Source organism: Bos grunniens, chromosome 10, assembly GCF_055505025.1.
Source record: "Bos grunniens cultivar Pamir isolate PY7600 chromosome 10, Bosgru_T2T1.0, whole genome shotgun sequence".
NCBI classification, from domain to species: domain Eukaryota; kingdom Metazoa; phylum Chordata; class Mammalia; order Artiodactyla; family Bovidae; genus Bos; species Bos grunniens.
Window position 1 is genome coordinate 39,050,082 of NC_141174.1, and position 15,241 is coordinate 39,065,322.

Consider the following 15,241-nt stretch of genomic DNA (forward strand, 5'->3'; position numbering starts at 1 on the left):
TACTGAGCCAGGTAGTATACTATAATGAAGATTCTCTTTTCATACAGTGTTTTTCTATTTATCTATTTCTTAAAAAGTTCAGGTGAGCGGTTGAATACCAACTGATGTTTCTCTAAATGCCAAAATACAAATCCATCAGCTCCCTTTATTTCTCAGATAACTTCCTCTTATAGCCTCTGTGCTCTGGCACCATTTGAGATTGATAATTCTCTGAGTATAACTTATTACTCATCTAGCATTTTCCTTCTCTGATCTCCAGTGTTTGAGCTTCCATTTTATGAATCATCTATCTTAGTTTTTGCTGTTGTTGTTGTTGTCATTGTTTATAACCTTGATTTGACAGAATCCATCCTCCAGTAGCATCTGAAAAAAGGCACATTCAAGGTATATTTTAGTTCTATACCTGAAAATGTCTTTTTCAACCTGTATTTCTCTGCCTATACAAACCACCCATCAAGTATGAGTGTAGAACAATATATTTTTTTTTCCTCAGAAATTTAAGGGCATTGTTCTATTGCCTTAAGGCATCTAGTGTTGATGTCGAGAGTTCTGAAGATACTCTGATTCTCATTCCTTTTTTGTAACTTATTCTCCCCTCCAGAAAATTTTAGGACCTTACTGTCTCTGTTGTTTAGTGACGTTAATTTGTATACTTTATGTGCATTTAAAGGTTAATTGACTGTGTTCATGTTTTTCTCTTACTGATATTAGAACTAACTTCAGGGATAGCATATCAATTTTGATGTTTAAAAAAAAAAATGAATCTGTGTATACAATCAATACTATAACCAAAAGTAGGGTCTGGTCCACTCAAAAGCCAACAGAGACAAGATTGGTGGAAAGGAAAGTTTGCTTTATTTTGGATGCTGGCAACTGGGGTGGCTGGGGGGAGGGTGGACTCTTGTCCAAAGGCCGATTCCTGCGTACTGACAATCAGTGGGCAAGAGATTTTGTAGACAGAGGGAGGGTGATATATGCAGAAATCCTACTGTCAGTTCTGACAGTCATCTTGAAATTGGTCATGTGGTGGTCTGATCAGCATCATCTTGGTTGCTTTAAGTGCTGTTAATCTTCAGTTCTAGGGTCAACTTGTTCCCATTTCTTGAGACCAGTTCTTGGAATTGTAGCACTTTATGTCATGGCTATAGTCTGGTCATCATATAGTTAACTTCTTCTACCTGGTGGGAGTTTCAATACCTATAAGATTGCTCACAGGATATGGCTCAGAATATTATCTATAGCCCATGTTATTTTCCTTAACAATGAAAAATAATGGTCCATTAAGCTCATTCCAAAGGTTCAAGTTGGCAAGTGGAAAATCTTCAATGTGGTTAATGATAGAACAATTTTTAAGCCCCAAATCACATTACATTAATATTGTTAACTAGCATGTTATTATTTAGTGGGTCTTAAAATCAATTTGTAAATCTGCTTTTGTTTTATAATTCCATAAGAAATCTTCCTATATTTGCTAAGTTTCTACAGGTGTAGGACACCAAAATCTCATTAGGCTTATATTCACTATATTTATTTTTAAGTGCAGTGTGACTGAACGTGTCCTCCCCAAATTCATATATTGAAGACCAATCGCCAAATGTGAGAGTATTTGAAGGTGGGGACTTTGGGAGGTCATTAGGTTATAAATGGAATTAGTGGCTCTATAAAAAGATCCTGCAGAAGTGTTTGATCCCTTCTGCATGTGAGTGAGGACATAGAGTTTTTACCAGATACCAAATCTGCAACTTCCTTGATCTTGATTTCTCGGCCTCTAAAACCTTGAGAAACAAATAACTACTGTTTTTGAGTAAGCTACTCAGTCTATGGTGTTCTCTTACAGCAGCTGAACTAAGAGAGTACGTTTTATGAAGAGGGAATTTATTCTTAGCTATAATACTTAGGACATTATAATACATACATTCAGCATATAAAATGTTTATATGTACATATTTTCATGTGTAAATTTAATACTGGATTACTAAAGGAATGTTTCCCATTGATTGAGTCCTCTGAATTTTGAGAAGCACTCTTATTCCTTATATTTCCATAAATGCTTTAACTTCTCGTGTTTTCCCTCCAGATTCAGAGTAGATAAGAACCTTAAAGATTCACTAACATCTTTGTCTCATTCTAATTCTTCTAGGCATGAGTTTCCTCACTGATCAAATGAGAGCATATAGATTCACATCAGAAGAGATAGGGCCAAGGGTGCAAGAGAACCATGTTCTCAGAGGTTATTTGTATTGGTCATTGAGAAAAGGACAGAAATATCCCAGTACAGTGTCCACTGCAGCACTCACGCATGACTGGGCAGTGCATATGGTTTTCGGCACTTGGAGAACATCAGGGCATAGAAGAAATATGCCTGCTTTTTATTCCTACTTAAGTAAGAACAAAGTCTGAGTAAGAATTTGGCTCCTATACAAAAAAAGTTAATACAAAGATTGCTTCTCTTCAATAGATTTTCTTGACTTAATTTCTTATGGATCTTCTTATTTGTAGATTTAAGAGCTGGGGCAAAAACTTACCTGGTTGCCAGAGAACTCCCAGAGCATAATCAGCTCTCAACATATTGCTTCTGTCAAAGGAAAAGAGACACAAAAACTGACAAATGCAGATACAAATGCAGTCTGGATGAAACATAGCATGCTTTTCATAAAATGGAAAGGACATCTGCTAGTTGCCTACTTGTATATGCTTCCCTTTACTTCAGTGTTTCGAGTACAAGACAGATTGGGGACCTGTGGGAAATGGGGTTCAGGGTGTAAGAACCCCTCCTGGCTGTCCTAAATACAGTTACTGGCTAATGTGGATAGAGGCAGGGACCACCCTCTATTTCATCTTTCCATTGTCTGCCAGGGTGGCATGTAATCTATTCCAGGCATCTGCAACTGGAAGCAAAACATGCCAATTATTTTTATTGATCTAAAGCCTTCATAGGTGGGACACCTTGCCAGGGCAGCATATGGAAATTTAGATAAGGAAATGATTGCAGAGGCATGGAAAGGGCTTCGCTATTTGGAAAAGAATGTGTAGGCCTTAAAAAAATGAACAAGCACTTGGTATTCCAGAGCTTAAGATGAGCCAAAGATGAATTATGCAGTTGCTGCAATCGAAATTGATTACTAAGCCTTCGATGAGTCACATGCCTTAGGAATTAAGTACTCCAATCTATTATTGTCAGTATCCTGATCGGTCAACCAGGCTGTGAATGGGAATTTGCATTAAATTGATTTGAGTGTTTTTTCTTGAACTAACATCACTCAATCAAGGGACACATTCAGACAGAGCTAGATAAGTCTGACTGAATTTGATTTGGAAAAGCAGGGTAGCAAGGGATTAGCAGGCAGAATTTAAAAGCAACATAAATCTGGCGCTACAGGATGGGCTGGAAGAAGCAGGTGACTAGTCTTTGTGCCACAAATAGGGTATGGAGTCAAAGTAGATTTGTTTTGTGAGTCTGTAGCATGTTGATACAGTCATGGATTGCAAAATTCATCATCAGGTAATACAGAGAGCTGTTTCTTAGGGTATTTCAGAAGATCTAGATTCAGAAATGACAAAATATTTGCCAACTGTGTCAGGATTAAGTCTTGCTTATAGTATATGTTTGCCATGCAATGATCTTTTGCCAATGGAAGTCATTAACTTTATGTATAATTAAGCTTTTTTATAAAGAGGGTGAGTAGATTACATGACCACAGGTCTACTCAAGTTTAACATTACATGATCCTGTGAGTAGAAAAGTATCAAGTGTCAAATTTCACTCCAACATGCTCTTTGTTGGCTAGATGCTAGGATTCACAAAAAGCCTCAGCTGTCCCAGGCACTCAGTCCTGGCATTTAACTGATGGTTTAGGGAAGGCATGAGTCCCTAGGGCTATGATGGGTTGGAAAGTTTTGAGATGAACTTGTAATAGATATCGAGAGTATAAAACATTTGAATGTTGACTGGATTTACCCACAGGTCAGGAAGGAGCATTTGTTGATGCTCAAAATGATTCTTGGCAACTCACTCCAGTACTCTTGCCTGGAAAATCCCATGGATGGAAGAGCCTGGCAGGCTACAGTCCATGGGGTAGCAAAAGTTGGACACGACTGAGCGACTTCACCTTACCTTACCTTAAAATGATTTGATTCATTACATTATGAATAAAATAAATGAGTTCTCTCTCTCTTTTTATTTTGCTCTAAACCACTCACACAGATACAATAACAAGGATCCAGCTTTGAATGGTGGGGAAAGGGCAATAAAAACTTGTCAGATGGTTCTTTACAGTAGGAGAAAACCATGAATTTCCAGTGAACCTACAATATCTTTGCATCTTAACCTGTTCTAACTAAATAATACCATGCTGAAATTTTATTCCTTCATTCTCAAAAATGTCTAACTTTGAACTGTTATAGCATTGTTCTTAGCTAAGTGAAGGCTTCTTAGAAGGATCATAACTAATATTCACCTGTACTAACCACTAACCTGAAAATTTGGTAAAAATAAGAGGTTACTGGTTTCCTGATCAAGCAGGACTTATGGGAATAATAGCTGATAGTGTTGAATCTCTTCCATTTCCATCTTATCTGTTCCCAGCATTGCCATGGTAACATTTTTCAGGGTGTCCTTACTATTGATTACTGCTTGCCAGAAGTCTCAGAGGTATCTGAGAATGTAGGCATTTGTATTACCACATGTCCCTTCTATGACTATCTGTCACTGCAAGGTAAAGAAGTCAATAACACTGAATGAGTCTTTAATCATGCTGATATTCAAAGGATATGTGTCTTTGATGTTTCAGACTATATATTTGCTTGGTTTGTTTACAGTATAGGAAGTACTTCTTAAAGATCAATATCATCAAAGTTACTTTTCCCCTTGAAATTTTCTCTTAAGCAGAAGTTGGTGAAGTTTTGAAGCTAAGTCATTTGCACAAGAAATGCTCATTGAATATGTTACCTTTTGAAGATATAATAATCAATATTTTTGCAGCATTGTACATTAGGGTTGTTCAGTCAAACTGCATTCAACATGAACTGTGGGTTCTGTTGAATTCTTGTTTGAACTAGAAAGCAACTAAGGTCAAAACCAGTGCACCAAAGATAAAGTTACTGTATTGTAATTCTCTAGTCAATTTGGGATGTACTGATCCCGGAAAGATGAAAATTAGATAGAAGCCAAGCAAAATAAGTTGAGAATCTATTTTCAATGATATGAAAATTTGATCAGGAGATGATTTGGAAGTAGCAAGAAGTGTGTATTATCCTTAACTATTAAACCTATAGAAAGGACCTGGAAAAATAACCCTAGAAAGAGCACAGTTTGTGTATTTCCAGTATGGAGAGGAGGTGACCTTAGTTGGTAAATAATCAATGGGTCTGAGATGGAAGTTTCACGATGCCCCAAGAGTGTGCAGATTTGTGCTGCAAGGGTAAGAGGTTAAATGAAGGCAAATAGTGAGAGGATCCATGAAATGAAATATGGAGTGGAAGCAGCTGCATCTGCACCAAACTTCTATTAAAATTTGGAAAAACTGGGCTGCAGAACTTGGTTAACATTTTCACAGCCACTAGGGGACCTCAGTTGAATGTATGTCATGCATCTAAAGGCTCTTCCTCATTCTGTGTCCCCCCCATCTTCTGACCCTGGTCAGTGTTTATACAGATGTCACAGTCTGAGTTTCTAATTGTATCTATAGTGACCTTCAGAGAGGAGAGACAAAATAGGTTCAAACACAAGCTCATTCTTGTGGTAACTCCTACTTAAAAGGGACAATATTTCTGAACAATAAACACTATAACCTATTTTTAACTGAGGTTCTGTGATGTGAAAAGTGATAAAAATTTACAAATGAATAAATTCATGTTTATAGTTTTACCACTTCACTGGAAATAAAAATATCCAATAATCTAAAATTTAGCAAAAAGAAGTCAATACGATGTTATGTTCTAGGTTCTAGGATATATAGTAATCATATTTATATCAGAGGCATTAAGTTTGATATAACTATTATTAAATTATTCAGATATTTTCTTCCGAATTGTCTGAGCCCCTGTATAGCATACTCTTTTTAGGCTGCAACTGCTGCTGCTAAGTCGCTTCAGTTGTGTCCGACCCCATAGACGGCGGCCCACCAGGCTCCCCTGTCCCTGGGATTCTCCAGGCAAGAACACTGGAGTGGGTTGCCATTTCCTTCTCCAATGCATGAAAGTGAAAAGTGAAAGTGAAATCGCTCAGTCGTGTCCGACTCTTCCCGACCCCATGGACTGCAGCCCACTGGGCTCCTCTGCCCATGGGATTTTCCAGGCAAGAGTACTGGAGTGGGGTGCCATTGCCTTCTCCACTTTTCAGGCTAGGCTTGTATATTTGTCCATTCATAGAGTCAGTTGGGCAACTAAATCCCAAAAAGTGCCTAAGAGAGTTGCTTGTGTAAGAGTAGTCTTACCTCCTCCTGATGATCAAGGTCAGTTCTCTCTGTCAGGATTCTGACTCTTCTTTGCTTGCTAGACCCTTGATGCAAGAGGCTCAAGTGCCCATGAGTCAGTTTACAATTTAGGATTCTTGGTGTGTCCTCTGTGAAAATGTTAGCTCTTTGGGCCCCAGTACCCTTCTATGCTGTGACTTTGCCAGGAACTGCAGAAAAAAAGAAGCATAAATTAAGAGCTCCCAGTGAGTCACTGAGAGTGTACATGGCTGTGACTGGAGCTATTACTTGGTTGAGGTTTTGGTAGTCTATAGTTATCCCAAAGTCTGTCTGGTTTTGGTAGGGACTAGATGGGATAAATGGGAATTACCATCCTTGCATCCTTGAAATCTTTAAAGGTACACTAATAGCCACTATCTCCCTCCCCAAGACGTGATATTGTTTTTTATTTACTGCTTTGGACATTGGTAAGGGCAGTTTTAGAAGCTTCCACCTAGCCTATAGGATTCAGTTTATAGTGGGAAGAGCCATGACCCCAAAATTGGAGTTGCACCATTTTCAAACATGCTAATCCCAATCATACTTTATGGAAATGGAGAAAGGACCAATATATAGGTCTGCACATCAAGCTGACCCATTGAAACCTGGACTCAAGTCAGGATTTCATTTATTATTTGGTTTTCATATGGCTCAATGTGAACAGGGGGCCATTATCATATTTTGAGTTTCCAAGTTTCATCATCAATTCATCAATTCATCAATTGACTCCCTTTCTTTAACAATCAATTTCATCATCAATTCATCAATTTCATCATCAATTCATCAATTGACTCCCTTTCTTTAACACTCGTCAAAAGACTGGGAATTCTTTTTTCCTCAGTATGTAGTTTCCCTGAGTAAATGGTCCCAAATCCTTTTGGACAAAGGAATCATCACCATGGATACTTGCTATGGCTTTGCAGGATCCTGGAGACTTGGTCATCTCTTCAATAAATGGGGTTTGAGTCTGAAAACTGGCTCAGGACTAGAAACTGTAAATGGATTGTGACCCTTTGATGGGATGCCTTCCCTCAGACTCCTTGTCATTCATCATTGCATTCCTTTGTTGGTACGAGTTGAATAGTATCCTTGTTGGCTGCCCACCTATTTTGCTCTAGGATTGCCATGTTCCATTAACTATCTTCATACCTTTTTGTGAGTTAGGTTCCCTTGACTGACTCTCCAATCTTGGCGCTCACTATGATAATTGTGACACTTTGGCTTGACTTCTGTCCATATACCATAATTTTCCAAATATCATCTCTCCTCTATAGAGTAATGCTGCTACTTAGCAATTTAGCTAAGTAGCCCCCTTCCCAATAGCACATTCTTTCTGGCCTTAGTAAATGGTATTTGTGATGGGCTGTCCTGTGGAAAGTAATCATCTGGAAAATCTTATAAATGAATATAGTATAACCATTCTAGGATGCTCACTTGACTCAGCCTTTTATTCTATTTCTCCTCTATCTTCCATAGAAATTCTATCATTTCAATCTCTCCAGCATGGATCATTATTTGTTTTATATTTCTAGGACTCATCATAGTCGCAAGGTCACACCATTTGTTGGGTGTGGAAGCCTCTGCAAGGATGTTAAGTCATGTATCTCAGGAGAACGCCCTCAAGTCGACATCTTTCTTGTCCAGTTTTCACACTCCAGAGATTTAAGTGAAGAGCTGATTGACTTGGGAGTATCCTGGCCCCTTTTATCAGGCACACTTATCATTTAGTCCCACCTGTACTCTGATTCTTGCTCATACATGCTCATTGTGCTTTGCAGCTCCTTTGTGGCATAGCCCTTCGCTTCTCTCTTCAACCAAGCATATCCTCAGCTGGGCTATGCTGCCAGTTTTAACAACAGACTTCTACCTTGTGCCGGAGTCTCTCTTTGTGTTTCATCTACTATTAATACTGGGATCCTTATTTCCAACCAGGCAGCCAGCTCCACAGCCCCTATCTTATCTCCTACTTTCTCAAACCGTTTCCAATACCAATTCTCTTAGGTTTGGTTCTCTGCAAGAAAACACTGAGATAAGCTTGGAGTACATTATATTTATTAGAAAACATAACATGTGGAAGAGAATGGGAGAAAGAAAGATTGGACAGAAGTACTAAAAACAAACAAAAAAAGCAATGTAGTAGACCTCACAGAACCTTTGGGTAACCTGGCAGGGAGCTCTGGAGCGAGTGTCATGCCTCTGAGTTGTGACTACTTGGAATGGAATTGCTATTTTTTTTTTTTTTTAATATTGGAGCATAGATGGTTAACTGTGTATTAGTTTTGGTTGTTATTCAGTTATACATATACATGTTTCTATTATTTTTCAAATTCTTTTCCCATTTAGGTTATTATGGAATATTGAGCACAGTTCTTTGTGCTATACAGTAGGTTCTTGTTGGTTATCTATTCTAAATATAGCAGTGTGTACATGTCAGTATTAAACTCCAAATCTATCTCTCCTCCCAACCTTTTACCAGTGGTAACCATAAATTTGTTCTCTAAGTCTGTGAGTCTGTTTCTGTTTTATAAAGTTCATTTGTATCATGCGTTTTAAGATTCTGCATATAAGTGACATCATATGATATTTGTCTTTCTTTGTCTAACTTACTTCACTTAATCTCCAGATCCATCTATGTTGCTGCAAATGACATTATTTCATTCTTTTTAGTGGCTGAGTAAAATTTCATTATATATATGTACCACATCTTCGTTATTCATCTGTTGATGAACATTTAGTCTTGGATATTATAAATAGTGCTGGATATTATAAACAGTGCTTCCATGTCTTGGATATTATAAACAGTGCTGCAATGAACATTGGGGTGCATGTATCCTTTTGAATCATGTTCTTCTCTGGATAAATGCCCAGGAATGAGATGGCTGAATCATATGGTAGTTCTATTTTTAGTTTTTTAAGGGGCCTCCATACTGATCTCCTTTAGACTTTTCTCTTACTCAGTCCCTAAGTGTGGGCTTTCTGGGGGAAGGGGATGACCTTGGGGAAGGCAGCTCTTTGCTACTGAAGCAAACTTTGAAGGAACTGACAGTTGGAGGCTGTCTGCATTATGTACTGTTTGGTAGACATGTAAAGGTACTCCCCACCTTTCAAGGAAGGACTTGTCCAGGTTGCAGTCAGCAAACAACACTTTTTGTGTCAGTATTTCTTTTGAAAAGCTAATGGCAAGAGTCACAAAATAAAGGACAGTGTTGAGGAGGAAGAGATTTTCTTCCTAGATGAAATATGATGGTACAATCGGGTCAGTAGGTTGTGTGAAAGTAACTTGATGTAATTTCTGGCTTGACTCCATCCTGGTTCTATGACTTTTTCGTCTTCCTCATTCATGGATGAAAGTGCAATTGTAACAATACTTGTCTGACTGAGCATAGTCAAGCTCACAAATGTTGTCAAGTTACCTCCTTTGAGGTACTCCATAAGAAACAGAAGAGCAGTCAATCTGCGCATGGTAATTGGGAGAAGGTATTGTTCCATCAGTTCTTCCTTCCTCTTAAAGGGAGAAAAAAGCTGGTTTCCATTCTTACCTTCTACTTTCTCAAGCTCTCACATCCCGAGCCTCCTACATAGTGGTTTGCTCTCAATGTTTATGGCGACATTGATTCTTTGATAACAATTGTTTCTAGAGTTATAATACTTCCTATGTTATAAAAGTAGAACTTTGTAGCTTGGTGTCAGAACCCTTGGCATTTCTATATAAAAATTTATTTTATGAAAGAAAATTTTCTGCAAAAGCTATGTTCCAGATGTTTTTCTTTTTTCTTTCCTGTGAAGCAGCATATATTTATGGTTATCTATACAGAAAACCTACAAAAATATATACTAAACACTATCTTTTTTTGTAAAAATAAAAGTTTACATAAATTCTCTCATGCTAAATATATTCTGGACCTTGCTTTTTCCTGCCTCCTTTCCCACACTTAATTTTTAAAGAACAATCCATGTTTATATACAAAGTATATGTATATTTGTGTGCATGCTTGCGTGTATATATGTATGTGTACACATACATATATGTGTAGATATGTGTGTAGATATATGCATGCACAAATACACACACATATATCCACCGAGGAGCATAGCATTATTGATAATAACCCAGTTTATCCATTTTTAAAAATTGACATCCAGGTTGATCCCTATTCTTCACAATTATAAATTTTTTGTGTGTGTCATTGTTCATGTCTGGAACACACAGAATTCTCCAGAAGTGCATATAACCTATGACCCAGAAACAAATTTTTGTGGAGCACTTTGGCAACATTTCCTGAGAAATTGCACCAGTTTATACTTTCATAAGCAGTCTAGTAACAAAGCCTGAAAATTCCAACTCTTGGTTTGTCAGAGTATCTTCTAGATCTCAGGGTAAATTTATTTTGAATTCCTTTGGTACTTAGTGTGGTTAAGAGCTTTGAAGCCAACGGCCATTTTGATTTTCTCCTGTGAATTTTTCTCATCCTTTCTGCCCATTTTTCTATGGTTGTCTCTTCTTATCAATTTATAGGAATTTTTCAATTACACTGAATATAATACTTTGCTGTTCTTGTTCCAATTATGTTCCCTTTGATCTGTGGCTTGTAAGTTTTACATTTTAATGTAATTACATTTGTCACATAGAAACAAATAGTTTAAACACATTTCCTTTATTAGCTTTGTTTGCTTTATCTAATAAATCCTTTCCTGTTGTGAGTTCCTCAAGTATTCTTCTATATTTTCTCTCAGTTTTCAAAGTTTGACTTTTCATATTCAGGTCTCACAGACACTCATTTTAAAGAAAATTTTGTCCTTCTAGAAAACTGCTTTTATGCTGGCATGTGAGGATCTGACATTTACTGAGTAGCAGTTCTTCACTGGTCAGTAATGCCATGTCTGTCAGTTACCACATGTTCAGGCCTCCTTCTATGCCTTATATTCAGTGCCTGTTGTCCATTTATCACTACTTGCTGTGTCCTCTCCCCACCAATACACATACTCTAAGCTCCAATAGAATGAAATTTTTCTTTGTTGGCCACCCTTATTTCTTTGTTTCTAAATCTTCACAAAAATCAAAAGACCTATGTAAGCAAACTTGTAAGATATAGAGATTTTAAACATCCTGTAGGTTAGAGTACTTATTTTATTCGTAAATATTTCAGTGTGTTTCTAAGGGCTGATTTATCAGATTTTCTTCAAAATAATATGAGAATAGGGAAGTAAGTGGGGTACAGATAAACAAAATTGGCTCTGAGTTAATAAATGAGGCTGCATGATAAGTACATGGAGGTTCATTAAACATCAAAGTAGGCAAAATAGTAAAAGCTCTTCTCAATTTATTGTAGAAAATTTTATTGATTTCTTATTTAATTGCATTACAGTCAGACTCCAAGGTCTGCATATTAATTGTTTAGAAAGCAAAAATGTATTTTATCCATAAATATATGAATAAAATAACTAATATATATCACACATCTAAATCAAAAATTATAAATGTCCAATTCTTGTTAGTTGTAGTGTTCTTCTAGATATATTACTGGAATAGGTTTGTTAGTGGTTCAGATAGTCTCTATACATATTAAGTTATTTATTAATTTTGGAGAATTATAACATAAATATAAGGTGAAATTGAAAAATCTACAATCATAACAAAAGCTTCTGCCAGTTCTTACTTTATACTGAGATTTTGTTATATGTAGTATTCTTTCCTGGAGAATCCCATGGACAGAGGAGCCTGGCAGTCCATGGAGTCACGAGAGTCTGACATGACTTAGGGACTAGAGAGAGATAGGTATACAAGTTCATGCTACACTTTCTATTAGTAAAAAATGCGTTATTAGGGATTAATACCATATATCGATATATAGCTACTCAATCTTACATAGATATTTTGACATTAACAATGTTTATTTCGTATTTTATAGGAGTATCTCTTCCATTAATTTATTTTCAAATTGTGACCCTAATCAGTGAATAGTCAATTTTTTAAAGAACCAGATTATTTACCTATTATTTAAAGACATGTTTAATCATTGCATTTGATAATGCCATTATCTCATGGTTTAGAACAAGTTTTTTTCCCCCCTTTTTCCTCCTCTGTTTACTTGAATTCTTGGTTTGATTGAATTCTCTATTCTCCTTTTCCTCTTTTGGTTTGGAACTTATTGATTCTATATCTGGTTTTTAGTGCTCATCTTTATGAGTTAACATGAATATTGACTTAGAGGAAGATTGAGCTTAGACTTTGTATTGGTCAGGAGGAAGATAAAGATGGAAAGAATTCTAATGCATCGCCTTCCATGTTAGTGCCAATATTTTAGTTCTATATTATTTAGCCTCTTGGTCAGATGTATCCCGTCACCACTTCACATCCTCTCAGCCTCGTTTGTCTTTTGCCAGCTGCTAGTGGGGAACCAGCCCTGTGTGCACTGTGAGCCACTTTACACAGGAGTCCCACAGCCTCCCCTGTGCCTCTGGCCTCCCACTCTCTTATTCCTCTTGGAGCCCTCACATATTTATCATGGAAGTATAGACAGTTAATACCCTGAAGAGCAAAACTTTGTCCATTCCCATTGGTCAGATATTTACTTACTGGCTCTGCTTTCTCCCTTCACCCACAGACGATCTCTAGATACACTGTATGTGGCTTTTGGGGGAAGTCTCATGGGCTTGAACAATCAGTCATATGTTTATTTTGGGTCTTCCTCCTTTCCTACTTCATTTCCTCTAGCACCTACTCCTGCTTTCTAGGGTTATCTTAAAAAAAAAAAAAAAATAGTATGTAAGTTCCCTGCCTTGGGCCCTGGTTGTTAAAGATTAAGATCCTGAGACCTGAGATGGAGACTTTGGGACATATGAGCCTGAAAAGCCTAAAACCCTGGAATGGTAGGTACTCTGTAAGGCCTACCCCATAAACTCAAGGCCTGAATTCACCTGGAGCAGTGGTGGATAGTTTCTGTGCCTTACTGACAGCTTATCATCTCATGACTTGCTTCTCTCTCTGCTTCTCAGCCTGGGGACTTTCTCTAGTGCCTCAGGAGCTTGCTAAACATGTGCAGAGCAGCCCAGAAATGCTGACGTGTATACCACTGGGATAACCTTTAACCAGTGAGGAATGGAAGTTTGTAGAAAAACACTCCAGAGCTTTTCTGCTCCCTTTGTAGACAATTACATATTCTACAAGCACCCCTAAAATAGCGTGGATCCAGCAGTAAAGCTGCTCACAGTAGCATCCCACTCAGTAATGTAGTCTTCATGCATTTTCCTTCTTCTCTTTCACTATCCCCACTTCTTTACTGGGTGCAGGTAGTTTATTTGGGAAGTGATCCAAAGAAACACAAGCCTTTGCCTCGGGTCTATATTTAGGGAGGTCCAAACTATAACAATGGCACCCCACTCAAGTCCTCTTGCCTGGAAAATCCCATGGATGGAGGTACCTTGTAGGCTGCAGTCCATGGGGTCGCTAAGAGTCGGACAGGACTGAGCGACTTCACTTTCACGCATTGGAGAAGGAAATGGCAACCCACTCCAGTGTTCTGGCCTGGAGAATCCCAGGGATGGGGGAGCCTGGTGGGCTGCTGTCTATGGGGTTGCACAGAGTCGGACACGACTGAAGCGACTTAGCAGCAGCAGCAGCAGCAAACTATAACAACTCAGATTCCCTTGCTCCCACCAGGAAGGTAAAGTATCTTTCTTGTTCCTGCCAGAGAGTAGCATCCTTTAGCCTGAAGAAAGGAGTATTGTCTCCTTTGGGATGAAGACCATGTGATGACTTTAAGGCAGGTGCCTTATAAAATGATGCTCATTCTTTTCAAGTTCCACTGCAGGCCTCCAGGCCAATCAAGGCCAGGTCTCAGCATAGCCTGAGCATGGAAATACCATCCTTGTGTCAAAAGGAAACAGTTCACATGCCAAAGGAAATGCAGGACCTGGCTTATATGTACTCTGGGAACCAGGAAAACTCAGGTCAAAGACTGTCTTGAAGGAGTTTAGATAAAATAAGGGGAGAATAAAAGCAGAATAAGGGAGAATAAAAGCAGAATAAGGGAGGATTTATGGACACAGGGTCTCTCATCCATGACTCAGCAGTCAATGTATTGGCAAGGAGGCCTGCAGCCAGTGCTGAGCGTCTGTTGGGGTGACTCCTTTAAGCTTCTTCCTATGCGCTTTGCTCCTGGATTTCCTTGTATGTCTCATGCTGTGATGTCAGAGAAGCCCAAGGTAAGAAAAGATGGGGGCATGACAGGGTGCAGTGAACTTGCAAAAGTGGGAGAAGCCTGGAAGGAACTGGTAGGGGGTGCTGAATGAGAGGTGAGGATGAAAGTTTTGGATCAGATCTGAAGTAATGTGCAAATATACATCTTAGGGATTTTCTTCCTTATATATTTAATAGATCTCTAGACTAAGACTTTGAGCTTTTAGGAAGGAATTCTTTTACTTTGTTTTTAAATAAAGTATTTTTTTAGAATAGTTTTTCACTTACAAAAAAATGTAGACATTACAGTGTGTTCATATACATCTTACACCCAGCTTCCCCTATTATTATTATCTTACATTAGTATGGTACATTTGTTATAATTAGTGAACCAGTATTGCTATATTATTCTCAATTAAATCCATTATTCATTCAGATTTTTCTTAGCTTTTTACCTGATGTCTTCCCTTTATATTTTGTTTTGTCTCAGAATCTCATCAGGATCCTATGTTACATTTAGTTGCTATGCTTCTTCAGTTTTCTCTAGGCTATGACAGTTTCTCAGAATTTCCTTGTTTTTGATGACCTTGAAAGTTTGGAGGAACACTGG

The 15,241-nt window shown here is 37.9% G+C and overlaps 1 long non-coding RNA gene across 5 annotated transcripts in view; it reads right to left on the reverse strand.

The window, feature by feature from the left end:
• Positions 1 to 832: 832 nt before the first annotated feature.
• LOC147364379 (uncharacterized) overlaps positions 833 to 15,241 on the reverse strand; it is a 259,350-nt gene continuing 244,941 nt past the window's right edge. For 4 of the 5 annotated variants that reach the window (XR_015134431.1, XR_015134432.1, XR_015134428.1 and 1 more), the window contains 3 exons: positions 6,435 to 6,622; positions 2,526 to 2,575; positions 833 to 1,178 (listed from right to left, as the gene is read on the reverse strand). This is a non-coding gene — a long non-coding RNA (uncharacterized LOC147364379). Of the gene's footprint in view, positions 1,179 to 2,525; positions 2,576 to 6,434; positions 6,623 to 14,845; positions 15,218 to 15,241 lie in introns of those variants that run through there. The other variant, XR_015134430.1, reaches the window with a different exon arrangement.